The sequence below is a fragment of the Catharus ustulatus genome, chromosome 2 (genome assembly GCF_009819885.2).
Source record: "Catharus ustulatus isolate bCatUst1 chromosome 2, bCatUst1.pri.v2, whole genome shotgun sequence".
Lineage (NCBI taxonomy): Eukaryota > Metazoa > Chordata > Aves > Passeriformes > Turdidae > Catharus > Catharus ustulatus.
The window spans coordinates 93,382,815-93,396,662 of NC_046222.1; the positions used below are offsets into that span (position 1 = coordinate 93,382,815).

Here is a 13,848-nt window from a genome sequence, read left to right on the forward strand (position 1 = left end):
CATCCAGGAAACCAGGCTCCATCTGTGTGTGGAGTAAGAAAGAAAAAGGGTGGATCTGTGAGAAGCATTGTATTGGGATCATCCCATTGCATTGGGATCACCAAGCAGGAGACATCAGTTTTAAAGTCTGTCATTATCCTGGCCAAAGCTTCTGCTGTGTTGTGCTGGCAGCCAGCAATCATATGAAATAAAGATCCTTAGGAAGAAAGCATGAGGCTGAACACTTTCTTTGCTTTTAAGGGAAGGATCTCACATGCATGGATGCATAGCTGTTTGGCCAAAATAGGAAAAAAGAGAAAAGGTGCATATTAATTGCTTGCAGACCTATCAGCAAATGCCAGATTCTTAGATCCATCATTTTCTGCTGATGAATTATTCCAGAAGTTATTAATAGTCCTTACTTAGTAATTATGCAAGAAGTATTTTCATAAATGTTACATCAATAATGCAAAAGCTGCAAGACCATGTGTTTTTCAGAGTGACCTCTGACTTGAGTTTGATGGCCAGGAGAGAATAAAAGCAAAATAATAATAATCATACACGATAACTACACGACATGAGAAGGAAATTCTAAACTCCGCATCGCTGATGAGTTTGCTCTGATGGGTGGACTTCTCTGGAGTGAATCATAACAGTAGCAGTCCTCCATGCACCACTGGCAAGGGCTGAAGAATACTGTACTTGATTGCCTTACTCTGCTTTGTGTTGACTTGAACGTTTGTGAGGAGCTTGATTGAAATGTGAGCTATCTTCTCTTCAGCTTTTCCTCATCTAAAACTAACTGGATGTAGTTCCATCTCATGTCAGTCTTACAATGTAAAGCTCTTTACCTTCTTCATTGAATGTGTTTGTTTGAGAACTCAGAGCTCAGAGCTCCAATTCATTGGTTCATGTCATGATTGTGACCTTGATTTGATGACTGTGCTGTCCACCATTAATCAGCATGTTGAGGTTCTGCTAATATGGTGATGTGTTTTACATTTATTTGCTTATTTTTAGTATACAGGCCTGGCTTATTAATTTCAATTGTAACATGAGTCATGTCAACTGAAGACATATGTAATTTAAATAACATCATTTCCATGCATGTGGCCCTGCAACCCAATAACTAACTCTAACCCTGCCAAGACTATATCAACATTAAAGCAAAGATATTAAAATATGTCTCAGTAAGAAATTAAACGAAGAAAATCTCAGAGTTGAACTATTGCCTTTTCACCAGCTGCAAGACAAACCTAAGGCAATCACTTCCTAACTAAGCAAACCCTCCTCCTGTCTTAGTTTTGTACACAGGTAATTTTAGAAACATTGTAGCCATGTGAATTGGGTGTCACTTCTGAAAAAAAAAAAAAGAAGTGCAACTTTTGGGGTAATTATTCTTTACAGCGCAAGTGCAGAAAGTGTATTTGAACACCCCAAACATTCACAGAAGCTAAGCCTTGACTCAATCGAACTGCAGCCTATGACAACCTGAAAACAGTATCAGAAAAATCTATTCTTTCAGGTATGGTACGGCCTTAATAAAAACTAGTGAAGAATTTCTAAACGGAGAAAATAATATTTTCTTTTTCCAGATTTTACCTTCCTTCCATGATGTCCCTTTTTATACTGGCCAGACTACCCACATGTTTCATCTCTTTTTCATCCTTGCAGCTGCTGATTAATGAGAGGAATGACTGGCAGGTCCATACAGCTACAGAGTTTGCAGTTCCCAGTTCTTCCCGCTCACCTCCCAGTGCAGCAGATGAACACTGCTGCATGACATCACTGTGCAGCTTGACTCCAAAGCAGGCAAGGAGTGCACTGTGACACTGGGGCATGTCTTCTCCATTTGGGGCAGTGGGAATTAATTTACCATACATTCACTCATTTAATCAGAGAGTGTTTTCATAGTTTGTTGTGATGTATTTAAGAGGCTGGTGCAGTAAATGACTGACATACAAACAATTCAAACCAGATCCACAATTTACTGCTGCTCCATAGTGATACCAGATTTTGGCCATGAAAACAATCCTAAAAATTTGGGTAGGGCAACTCTGTCATTAATTCCTAGTCTAACCAATCTGTGAGACCTTACAAAGGCAGAGGACAGCAGCATACAGTTGTCATGGCTCTTGTAAAATGGCTAATGCTGCATTTTCACCAAATGGAAGAAAATAATACAATGCATTCCTTAGAAAATAATGTGGTGTTGGCTCAGATTAGCAAATGACATCAAATGCTGAGACCCTCATCTGCTTCAACAGTGCCCTTTGTCTGCACACATAACAAATATGCATGGGGATAATTCAAAGCTCCAGGAGGGGGCAGATGTACTTGCAATACAAGGGAAAAACTCCTGGATAGTCAGATGTCAACCTGTTGCTTTTCATCAACATTAAATCCTTTACAAAAATTTAGTATATGTATATTTATATAATATATATATAGATTTATGTAATACTCATAAAACATCAGCAATCTGAAGTTAAAATTTGGTTGCACTTGACAAACACATATTAATGCTAATACAGAAAACAGTATAAAAAGTTGAAACAGAGGTACAGTAAATTCACGAATACAAGCCGCACTGAGTATAAGCCGCATCTCTGGGTGTTGGCAAATATTTTGGTTTTTGTCCATAGATAAGCCGCACACGAATATAAGCCGCTCTGTCGTTCGCAGCGAGGACCCGCGTGCAATTAGTAACAGAACCGCGGGAGGGCGGGGTTTACTGGCTGAGCTAAGGCTGTGCAGGCTCGGCCCGCTAGGGGCTGCTGACGGGGCCAGGTGGCCCAGCCCGGTGCTGCCGCTCGGGGCCGGCCGCCGCTGCCACTGGGCTCGGTCACCCCGGGTCGGCGCTGCCCCGCGGTGGCAGGCAGGGACGGAGCTTCCCCCGCTCCTACGGCAGCGGCGGTGGGCGGAGACGGAGCTTTCCCGCGCCCGTGGCACCGGCGGCGGGCGCGGACAAAGCATCCCGCCTCCTCCCCGGGCCGCGGCAATGGCGGCGTGCACTTCCTGCCCCCCCCCCCGGGCCGTGGCAATGGCGGCGCACGCTTCCACCCGCCTCCCCGGGCCACAGCAATGGCTGTGCGGGGCTCCCGTCGGCTCCCCGAGACGCGTCAATGGCGGTGCGCACTTCCCCCCCCCTCCCTGGGCCGCGGCAATGGCGGCGCAGGGCTCCCGTCGGCTCCCGGATCCGCGGCAATGGCGGCGCCCCCCCCCCCCTCCCCTGGGCTGCGGCAGAGGAGGGAAGAAGAGAACTCTCCCGCCTCTCTCCCCGCCCCCTGTGCTGCCTGCAGGGAGCCAGGGCGACACGGTAACACTGTAACAATTGTGAAATGCTGGCTTTTACTGGCAGGTGCTTGGCTCGGCACTCTGGCTGGCACGTCTGGGGTTGTAAATGTCAGAAAATTATTAACATATTAGCCGCACCCGACTATTAGCCGCACTTCCGGGTTTCCACCAAAATTTTTGTCAAATTGCTGCGGCTTGTATTCGTGAAATTACTGTACATCTGAACCAGTACATCTCTATCAATTAGAGAGTGATAATCTCAGAGGAGTGTTTAGGTTTTGCTGTCTTCTCAGTCCGTTCTCTGGGTTTGCACAAATGACTTTGCAATTGTTGCTTTCTTCTTCAGCTTTAACTGAGAGAGGTGCTTTGCTGTGAGTCCCTCTAGCAAAAGAAGGAGGAAGACTGAGGGTGATCTGACAGCTGGAGAAGTCCAAAATTAGGTTCTTCTCAGAGCTCCACTTTTCAACATCATTATTTCAAAAATGTAGGCTACAGGCTTTCATGTCAGAATACCAGCACTCTTATTTTTCTATATACTGGCACTCTTCCCACAAGTCCTGTGGGAGATATTTGCACTAGGGATGTTTGCACCAAAAAGTTTCAAACTGGAAAAATGAGTGTGCTTCTTATTAGATTCAGCAGACTGGGAATCTGCCAGGCTTTTGTAAAACTGCTCATTTTCTGAGTCTTAGCTCTTCCACCACTTTTTTTTTTTTTTTTTATTTTAATTGAGCGCAGGACAAGCTCTATCTTATTAAGTGAAAACAAAAGAGTGAGAAGTTGGAAATTGCCAGGAAGCCTGGGAAAGACCGATATTCAGCTGAGATTTCATTCCATGTTTTCCTGTTGACCTCACAGGCTCTCGACACAAGAGCTCTGAGTACATTAAAGAAAGGCCACAGTCTCATTTGGTCCTGTGAACATTGGCAATATGTTATGGGGACAATATACAAGCTTGAAAGGGAAAAACCGCAGCAATGTCCCCATGCCCTGGAGGTTTTGTCTGGTGCAATGCTGTTTAACCAGAGCACTGTGAGGTTTTAAATGGCCATATGAGATTTATAGTAGGTCATGACCAGATCTCTTTTCAGGGCAAAGTTTGAAAAGTCCATTTGTCTCAAAATTTAAAAAAAGGGTCTGGTAATTCTCCAAGGTTTTTCCTCTTCCTTCAGGCAACTATTTTTGCCCAGCCAGAGTTCCTAAACCCTTCCCAAGAGCCCTTTTAATGTGGGAATTATTGTCCCAGTGTTTGCCATCAAAGAAATAATACTGAAGATACAAATATTTACAAACCCACTCTAACTCCACATGGTCAGTATCAAGATTATTAAGTTTTAGAAAAAGGGACGTCATGACCTTAAGAGAAGTGGCTTCAGGAAATCAGTATTTGAGGGCATTATTAGCAGGGAAGAGTGATGGTTACTGGGGGGGTTGAATGCAAAGGCTCAAGGTGCAGACAGAGCCCCCATGTCCAGCTGGTGGTGTGGCTGCCCCACCCTGCCTCAGCCAAAGGAGGATGCTGGTGTCCCTGGGGCTGCAAAACAGGGCAAAACAGGGCTGGCCCTCACCACAGATGTTTCTCCATTGTCTCCCTCCAATGATGGGGTCCACATCAGCCTTCCAGCAGTGAGTGATGCTTGGGTACCCTCCACTGGGCTTCACTCACGACACTGCAAACCAGAGGGGCTTGGCTGCTGCTGCTGCTCTGAGACTGCGGCAGCTGGAGGAGACTGGCAGGAGATGGGAGTTTCTGGGGAGGTTCCAGGCACCCCAGTGGGGTCAGGGGGGTTTTCAGAAATGGGGGAAGGGTAGCCTGGGCAAGGAATATAGCAAGGGTCCATGACAGGCAAACACAGAAGCTCTGGGACAAGGTCCCCTTGGGAAACAACCAAAATCGTGGAAATCTGAGGCTGCATATGGAAAGGCTGCATGTCTGGTTTTCCTCTTTTCCCTCTACAGGCAACATAGGAAGGAAGAAAAGGAAGACGGGAATGGCAAGCAAAGTCCTTTAGGACTGATGGGAACCAGAGTCTAGCTGTCCCCCAACCAGCACCTTCCCCCACCAGCAGGCATCACCTTCCTGGGCATGAAACAATACAAGCATCCCTGGGTATGCATGACACCAGGGCTACAGCAGATCCTCAGAAAAAGCTTGTTCAAGTGTCCTAAAGGATCATTGCAAAGCAATACATTTACTTGGCAGGTCTCTATGACTTTTTGAGGGGGGAATTTGTCTGCTGAATCAGAATAATGGGATTCTTTAAAACCCTGCTTCTCTGTTTTTGTTTGGTTTTTTTTTTTTTTTTTGTTTTGTTTTGTTCCATTTCTCTTGTTTTTTGGAGTTTTTTGTTTGTTTTGGGGTTTTTTTGTTGGTTTTTGGTTTGGTTTGGTCTTTTTTTATTTTATTTGACAAACAGTTCATTTAGAGCAGTTATCTCTGATTGTGCCAGTAAGTAATGAGAGCTATTTGTGAATTATTTGGCTGCTAAATTTCCACAGAGAAGGGCCTATTCTCTTCTGTGTGAATGTGTGGGTGAGTGGCAGTGCCTCAGCATGAAAAAGAGTTCTGCGCCTGAGTCAAGAATCAAAAAACGCTTTAAAATCTTGATAGCAATCTAACACAGAAGATACACTGCTATGCAAAGTAAATTTTGCTAGATATAAAATACCTACCTTTAAAAGAAACAATTTTCTTTTGGCTAAAATGATGGAAGATTGCAAACCATATTAAAAATAGCATGTGTCATGTTTAAATCATACCCCGTGGAAAAATAACTAATTTAATTTTAGTAATTTCTATTTATTTCTGCCTTTCAAAATTACAAAATTTTCAGGTTATAAAAATGTAGTGTCTGAACTTGGACTTTTTTACACCCAGTTTCAATCCAGGTCTATTTTTATTTCTTAGTTAAAAACACATTAGAGCAAACAGTCATGATATGATCTGGCCCCTCTCTGACTGCAAAAAGGGCAGCCTACTATAAATACAGTCCTTGAGAGAGGGAAGGTCTTCCATTTGGAGAAGGAATTTGAAATTTCATGCCATTCCAGTTTGGAACAAAGCCCTCCAATTTTGAATTCACCCACGAAACAGAACCTCAAAAGAAAGCAATAATAATGAAAAATAAAGCAGAAAATCTGATAATTTGTAAAGAAAATGTCACCAGGCAGACTCCCTGGAAATGTTGAATGAGAAAAAAACCCAAAACCTTGTAACTTTAGAAAATGATCAATTTGAAGTTTTTGGATCTCAGTTTACATCAAAAAGGCTTCAATGGTTCCAGAGCCTGAACACTTTCCCTGCTCAATCAGGCTGTTGGGGGAGCCAGTAGTGCCCTACTGGACTGCTGTATCTTCCCACCAGCAAATGTGAAATAGCTAAAATAGAGTGGTAAAAAGCTTTTCCATCATAAAAGCTTTGTTTAATTTCACAAATGCTCCAGTTTTTTCTTCAGGAGAAAACCCAGACTGTTCAAAGATCACACATTTCCTTTCACTGAAATGCAGAAACCTAGAACAGTATGAACCATTCCTCAATGGTAGAATAAATCCAACACTTTTCCAAGAGAGAGGAAAAGATAAAAATTTTCCTGCAACCTACATCAAAATTGAGGCAGTCGTGAAAAAATGGAGGAGACATCTGGATGGCACTGCATGGGGAGCAAAGGATCTCAGATCACAACAATGTGACTCCTTGCAGGAGCATTTCAGGCCTGATCAGCCACAACTAATCCCCATGGAGAAACCACAGTGTACCTCCTTCTTTGTGCTAACTCGTCCTATTTTTTTTTGCCTGCAGAGAAACTGGACACAGTTCTGCCTCTGTGTGGTATCCTCTTCACCCCTCAGAGAACAAAGGGCCAGCCAAAGCACAGAGTTTGTGTTGTCCCCACTGGGGCCTCATGAAGACACTGTTCTGAGGAATCCCTTGCCCATCCTGGGCACAAGCATGTCCTTTTCACGGAACTGGTCTCCTGCAGAACCTGACTCTTCCCCCCTTTCCTTTCAGCCTCCATTGTTGCCAGGGTCAGAACAAAAGCAAGGAGAAAATGCTCTTGAATCTAAGATTTATAAATACAGAAGACAGAAGGCAGATAGCCTGACCAGTGACAAAGGCAAACCCATAAACTGAGCTGAGATTTCTAAACCATCTTTGCAGGAAGGCAGGAAAAACCGATTGGAGCGAGCATGTCATCATCCATGGAGCTGCTGCCAGAAAGCCCTGTTGTGCCTGGCTGATTCCTGAACGATTAAAGCTTGAAGGGGGATCTCCTTCCATCTGCCGCATGGACTGCTGCCTCACTCCAAGGGAACTGAGACTTCTCCTCTGCATTGCTGCACCTGCTCCGGAGACTCCCCGAGCTGCAGCGAGGATGCGATTCACAAGCACACCGGGGTCAAAAGTTCCAGACTCGTGTCATGAAACTGGACCAGGCTGAGGTGTTTCTGCTTGCTATGAATTTTCACCTTTTCTTAAAATAAAGTGGTAATGAAAGTGGTGATTTGTGTGAACAGAGGGGCCGCTGGTTTCCTGCTTTTGGTGCTTTGTAAACCTGAGGTCTCTTTCATCAGACTGCCAGAAAATAGATACAAATGTATTTATAACATTTCACTTTTTGCAGCATGGCACTAAAAATAGCACAACACGTTACTCCTAGTGTAAGGCTCTCTGTTCTCTTATCCCAATACTAAACTAAGAAAGGCATAATGTTATCAGCTGTCCTCCTACTTCTTTGAAGAAATCAAGTTTTAGCTACCAGAATTACTATCAGGGTTAAAACTCCTTTTGTTTTACAACAGGTTCATTGTCTATGGGGATTTTATTGCCCAGATGTTCAAATCTCATTGAAATATCATAAGTAGTATCAAAAGTAAGGAAAACAGAATTAACTAACAAACTCGCCCCTATAGCTGTGCACTCATGATATACGTAAGTGGTGTTCAGAGCATCAATTCCACAAAACATTAGGTCAGTGTTCCTTTGATCCACATTGATGAAGACAGACAGACAGGTTAGACAAGATTATGCCTCCAAAGGTCATAAAAATGTAGAAGTTTCCCAACTGCAAACTAATTTTTCAAAAAAAATTATGTGCACAATTTAACCGGATGGCCATATATGCCTTCCAGGTTTTAGATTGTTAATGTTTGTTTCCTCTTGGATTGTCACGGTTCTCCTACTCTCACACTTTTTATATTTTTTGCCTCAGATATACACATTAAAAAAACTCTCTCACATTTCTTGTCCTGTTTGATTTATTCCAAAGAAATTAAATTACATTTTTATAAGCCTGTGTTACCACAAATGATAGCTGAAGATTTGCTGAAAAAATTAATTCCTGATCTGTTGCCGTGAAGCGTCCTCGCTAGCGCTGTACTGACTCCGTCTTTCAAAACCAGATGGAAGCAGTCCAACAGCATGATTAACTTCTTAGTCCCTGCAATTTCCTATTGCTCTACTTGCCCTAGATTTCAGGATTGACCTCCTGCTTCACTGCAAAATGCACAGTTGCTCAGTTTGATAAATCACATGAATACTTTTTTGATCACAGTTATCTACTATTTACTACATACCCAGTGAGGTTAATCATATGCCGAGGCACTTCATATGCGGCACACATATCCACTCTTCTTCCCAATAGCATTTTGCATATTCTTCATGCTGCCAGCCAGCAATGGGACCTGTTTTCTCCTTACTAATATATATATTTTATCCTTACTAATATATATATTAATATATACTATATCTATATTAATATATATATTTAGCATATAAATTAATATATATGAAAGACCACAGACCTAGACCTTGTCTTTTTACCTTCCACATTTATGTTGTATTTATCCTCACACTGTTTTTTAAAAGACCAAGGAGGTCACAGAAAATTACTCAGAGTAAGACCTTTCTTCTAGCAGATAGATATTTTTCAAAATGCAAATGTTTCTGGGAGCTAGAACTTCCCCCAAATATCTTTGGGGAGCAAATGCACAAGGTTGCTCATAGGGAGGTGGAAAATGTTTGGCTGTCGTGATGGCAAAGCACTATCACTTCCTTGAAGAAAAAAAAAATCTTCACTTTTCTATTTCTGTCCTTAAACATCAAAGGAATTCCAGTATTTAGCAGGGCTCAGAATTGTTACAGTTCTCTAGGACAGCTCTGCTCCACCTTCTCACACAACAATATGTCACAATACATCTACATCACATCTTTGGTATTATGATAGAACAATTCTAAATAAACATCAGCAATAGTCAAGGTATAAGAAAACATCCAGCAGCAAAAAGGTGAGTGCTACAGGTCTTGCTCATAAATTAAACAGAGGGAGTCCCAATTTTACAGACATACCTATTCCTTTTCACTCTGAGAACTCTACTTAGGCTCTTCTTCTAAAGCCCCTTTTCATTAATTCACAGCGTTCACCAGTACTGGAAAAACTATACAATATTACTCTTCCACCTTCACGTTCTCTAACTAGCAGGACTGAGAAACTCCAGACCATTCCAAGGGAGCAGCTGCCCTTTGCTACTCTATACTGGGGCAGGGGCCAGGGAGGGTGCAGGTGTGAGACACCAGCATTTTCAAACAGCCAAGCTTTCATGTAAGACATAAATAATAAATCTATATATTCCCTCTCAGAGGTATTCTCTTTTTCCTCTCAAAGATAATCCAGCAAGTTTAAGCCATGTGCTAATGCTGAGAGCTGCATGTCTGCCTCTGTGGCAGTGAGCACTGTGAGCATTCGCTTTTCTCCAGCCAACCTTTTTGGCTCCTGTGGAGCCTGTGATCTCAGTTCTGTCTCTCTGCCGGGTCCCAGATCAGCTGTCCCAAGCCAAGGCTTCCCCTTGGCTGTCACTGACTGCACCATGCTGCCACATGAAGCTTTTCTGGCCAGCCAGCTAGCTGAGTCACTCAGTGATAAGCTGACCATGGAGCTTCCCATGTGGAGAACTCCCATGATGTGAAAGGCAATGTTATCGAAAACATCAGTCCAACACAAACATTAAGTATGTGAGTGACATGAAGCACATGAATATTTTTGCTAGCTGTCACTGGACTCTTTACTTGCTTTAGCACATAATCACAGCTCAAGCAGATACCTGAGAACAAGAAAACTTTGTCGCCTTCCACAAAAGGTTTTAAGGCTGCTTGGACAGCTGCCTTGCCTGCCTTAAATGATCTATTAAAAAATCTAAGTTGCCTCTTATTGTTGGTTTAGTATTTTACATGCAGTGCCTCCCCAGGTCTCCTAAAACAAACAGTGTATCTCGATGTGCCTTTGTCTAAGGAAGAGCTGTGCTACACATCCCACTGGACTAATCATCAATTCTGCTCACAATATCAGGGCAAGGGACTGGGTTGTCCAAGGTCAACCTTTCTGATTTTTCCTGCACCTGAGTGCTACATGCATGCGTGCAGCCAAGAGAGGCAGTGCAGGAGCACCTCTGCTTCCAAATGTCTCTACCCACAGATATGAGACTCTGTTGCTTCTCAGCTGCCCAAACTCTTCACTTCTCTAGTGGGGAAGGGGGAAAATTCTGTGGATCCTGTGTGCTACTGGTCAGTCCCTTAGGGTAAACCAGCTGATATCTGGTACAGCTCACATTTTGGTGTCCTAACCGCAATCAGACGTGGGCTGATGAGGCATGGTTACATAGAAGTGCAAAGCACTCTCCTGCCCAGACTGAAGGTCAAGACAGGCTGTGTAGCTCACCAGCCATCACGAATGGGGCTTGTCTCCACTGCCAAATGGATGCTAGTGCTAAGACACCTACTCTGTCAACAGCAAGAGATGGTAAATCTAAAAGATTTGTCATAGCCCATGCTTCACAGCTCAGGACGACACGTGTGTACCACACAGGTGCTGATAGTAAGCTATTGAGTTGGACTCTTTAGAGGGCTTATCAGCTGGGAATGGCAGGCCTGCCAGCACAGCCATATGGCTGCTGAGATGAGCAGGTTCAGCTCTGCCTGTACCTCACATGCCTGCACTGAGGTTTGTATGGGCAGAGCTGGTGGCTTTTGCCTGCCTCCTCCAGTATAGTAGACAGAAAGGAGAGCAGATCGTGGCTGTGAAGCCAGCACATCTCCCAAGTACCACGCAAACACTCAGCAAAGGACCTGTCTTTCCCTTGTTACAACCAGAGAGGAAATTCAGCAGTGGTACAACACTTTCCTCTAAGTGTTCAAAACTCTTCAGCAGACCCACTTGGCGTACACTTCAGCACAGAGAATTAAAAGCAGCCAGGGGAATAAAAGTGCCCTAGGACCACTGTAAATCTTTATTTCATGGAAAATCTTATCTTGCACATGAATATGAGCTGTGAGTAAATTTAATGTGTGGATTAAATACTGTATGGTCTCCCTCATGGTGGGCTTTTCAGCCTAAAAAGAACAAAAGAATAATAATGAGTGTTGTGTTTGGGTAGGATTGCAAACAGCTGTAATTTACAGCTGGACATTCTCCATTGCAAATGTATCCAGCAAGCAAGTGCTTCTGGGTTAGTGGAACAGACTGCAAAAAAAATTAGCTTTTAACTTCAGCCTTAAGGTCAGAGTTCTGGAACCATGGGAGTCAATAATAAAATCTATTTAGCTCAGTGGGATTAAGCAGGTTTAAGACCAGGCTTAACCACACTGCTTACTGTTAAATAACAACAGAACACACTGAATATTTTAGTTACAGGCATTTTTCTTCGCATGAAAGCTATTCAGGCAGTGGATATGTGAGTCAGACAATTGAAAATATGCCAGCACTATACCATTAAGGTATATGAGTTAAGTTCTTGCTTTTCTCTGTCCCAGAAAGTGAGTAATCTATATAGTTTGACCACTTTACTGAAGAGCACAATAAAATTAAAACCAAGCTGTGCTGAATACACACCAAGAGCTTTTCATGAGAGAATGAAAAGCTAATGGGGCCAGTGCATCTTTGCTGACAAAATAGTCAGTGCATGTGCAGAGCAACCTGTCTTCTGGAAGCAGAAAAGCTGTTTCAGTCAAGCTTCTGGGTCACTAATCTTTGTGTTTGCACATAAATCTGCTGGGGGTTACTGTGTCATTCTGAAAACAAGACCGAGTGCGATACATTACAGAATCAATGGCTAGATTTAAAAAGTTTCTCTTTTTTGTTTGTTCAGGTTTTTTTCCCCTCATATTTTAGTTTAGCTAACTGCGGCTCTTTAATAGAACATGAAAGCAAGAACTGCAACAGGAGCTTCTGGAGAATATTTAAAAAAAAAAAAGGCCAAGATTACTGAAAGCTTTATAGTAAGCTGCCATCTCCCTTGTTGCTGGGAAGTGCTGGTGTGTGTCTGGGAGCTCTGAGTTGCTGCTGGGACACAACTAATGAGCAGCAGTATCACAGGCATCCTCGCTCCAGCCAAGAAGAGACAGAAACTGCTGTCACAGTGTGGGATTTTGGCCCTCTGCCCTCCCATTTGCTCTCTGCAGTGAGGTCATGGGTGGCAGGGAGGCAAGCCCCCAGGGTGTGCCCCCAGCCTTCCCAGTGCCCCCTCCAGAAGCAGGGGAAGGAGAGTACCCTGTCAGCCAAAATTTGCAGAGCAGGTTGGAAAACTGTAGTCCCTGAGCATGGTTTTAGGGGCAGACAGGGAAATATTTGATCATAAATCCTAAATCTGAGGTGTGATGGTTATTAATACCGAGGCCCTTCTGCTCTGTGGATGAAGGCAGCCTGCACCCAGCCATGTCACCACCTCAGACAAGGTAGGGGTCATCTATCCATCCCTGCCACTTCTCTTTCCAGGGGAGAAAGAAATCAAACCTCGGGGTTTGGGACTTGTTAATTACCTCCAGGGCCACTCCTGCAGGAATGTTCCACATTCAGCCTAGGGGTAACATGCTGTGAAAAAAATCCCCATGTTTCCTTTGGTCACGGTATTGTCCCCAAGTGCAAAATCTGCTCTGCCGTGGGGGTGAGCTTGCACACCTCCAGGGAGAGGGGCATAATGCTGACTCCAACTCCACTTTCTCTTTGCATTCATTACAGTTACAGCAAATACTTCTGAGCCCTATAACTGTGCCAGCAATTTCACCCACATCCCATACATTTTACTCTGGATTTTTTTTTCCCTTAAAGCGGGGCAAAAAATTCTAAACAAAACGGTGTTTGTAAACTCGGGGAGGGAAGGTCAATAATTTTGGCGGTCTTACCCTCCGAGCAGAGAGAAATGTTATTCATCCATGCACAACATATAATTCAGCCTAAGTGACAGGCTCTGCTCTGGAGAAATCCTGGCCTGAGCTGGCTTCCAGAGTCAATTACTGCTTATTCCCAGGGAGGCGGGGGGCTGGGGGCCAGACGGAGCAGTGGGGGCTGCCAACAAGACATGGGGAAATTTACTCTGTGTCAGCCTGCATGACACAGTACCTCATTTGTGAAAAAATGTAAATCTGCTAGTTCTTTTTCACAGGCACTAAAATGTACAGTGTCTCCTCCCCCTTCCCTACCCCCTTTCCCAAAACTGGAAAAGAAATCAGGTCCGTCTTAGAAAGCTACCTTATATTTCAATCAATCCTCTTTCATAAAAGTCATTTAAGGTAAATACCTGTGC

General features: G+C 43.6%; 1 protein-coding gene across 1 annotated transcript in view; it reads right to left on the reverse strand.

Annotated features, from left to right (window-relative positions):
• The window catches only part of AFF3 (AF4/FMR2 family member 3), a 319,326-nt gene that overhangs the window by 60,815 nt on the left and 244,663 nt on the right, over positions 1–13,848 (reverse strand). The gene's annotated exons all lie outside the window — the stretch shown is intronic.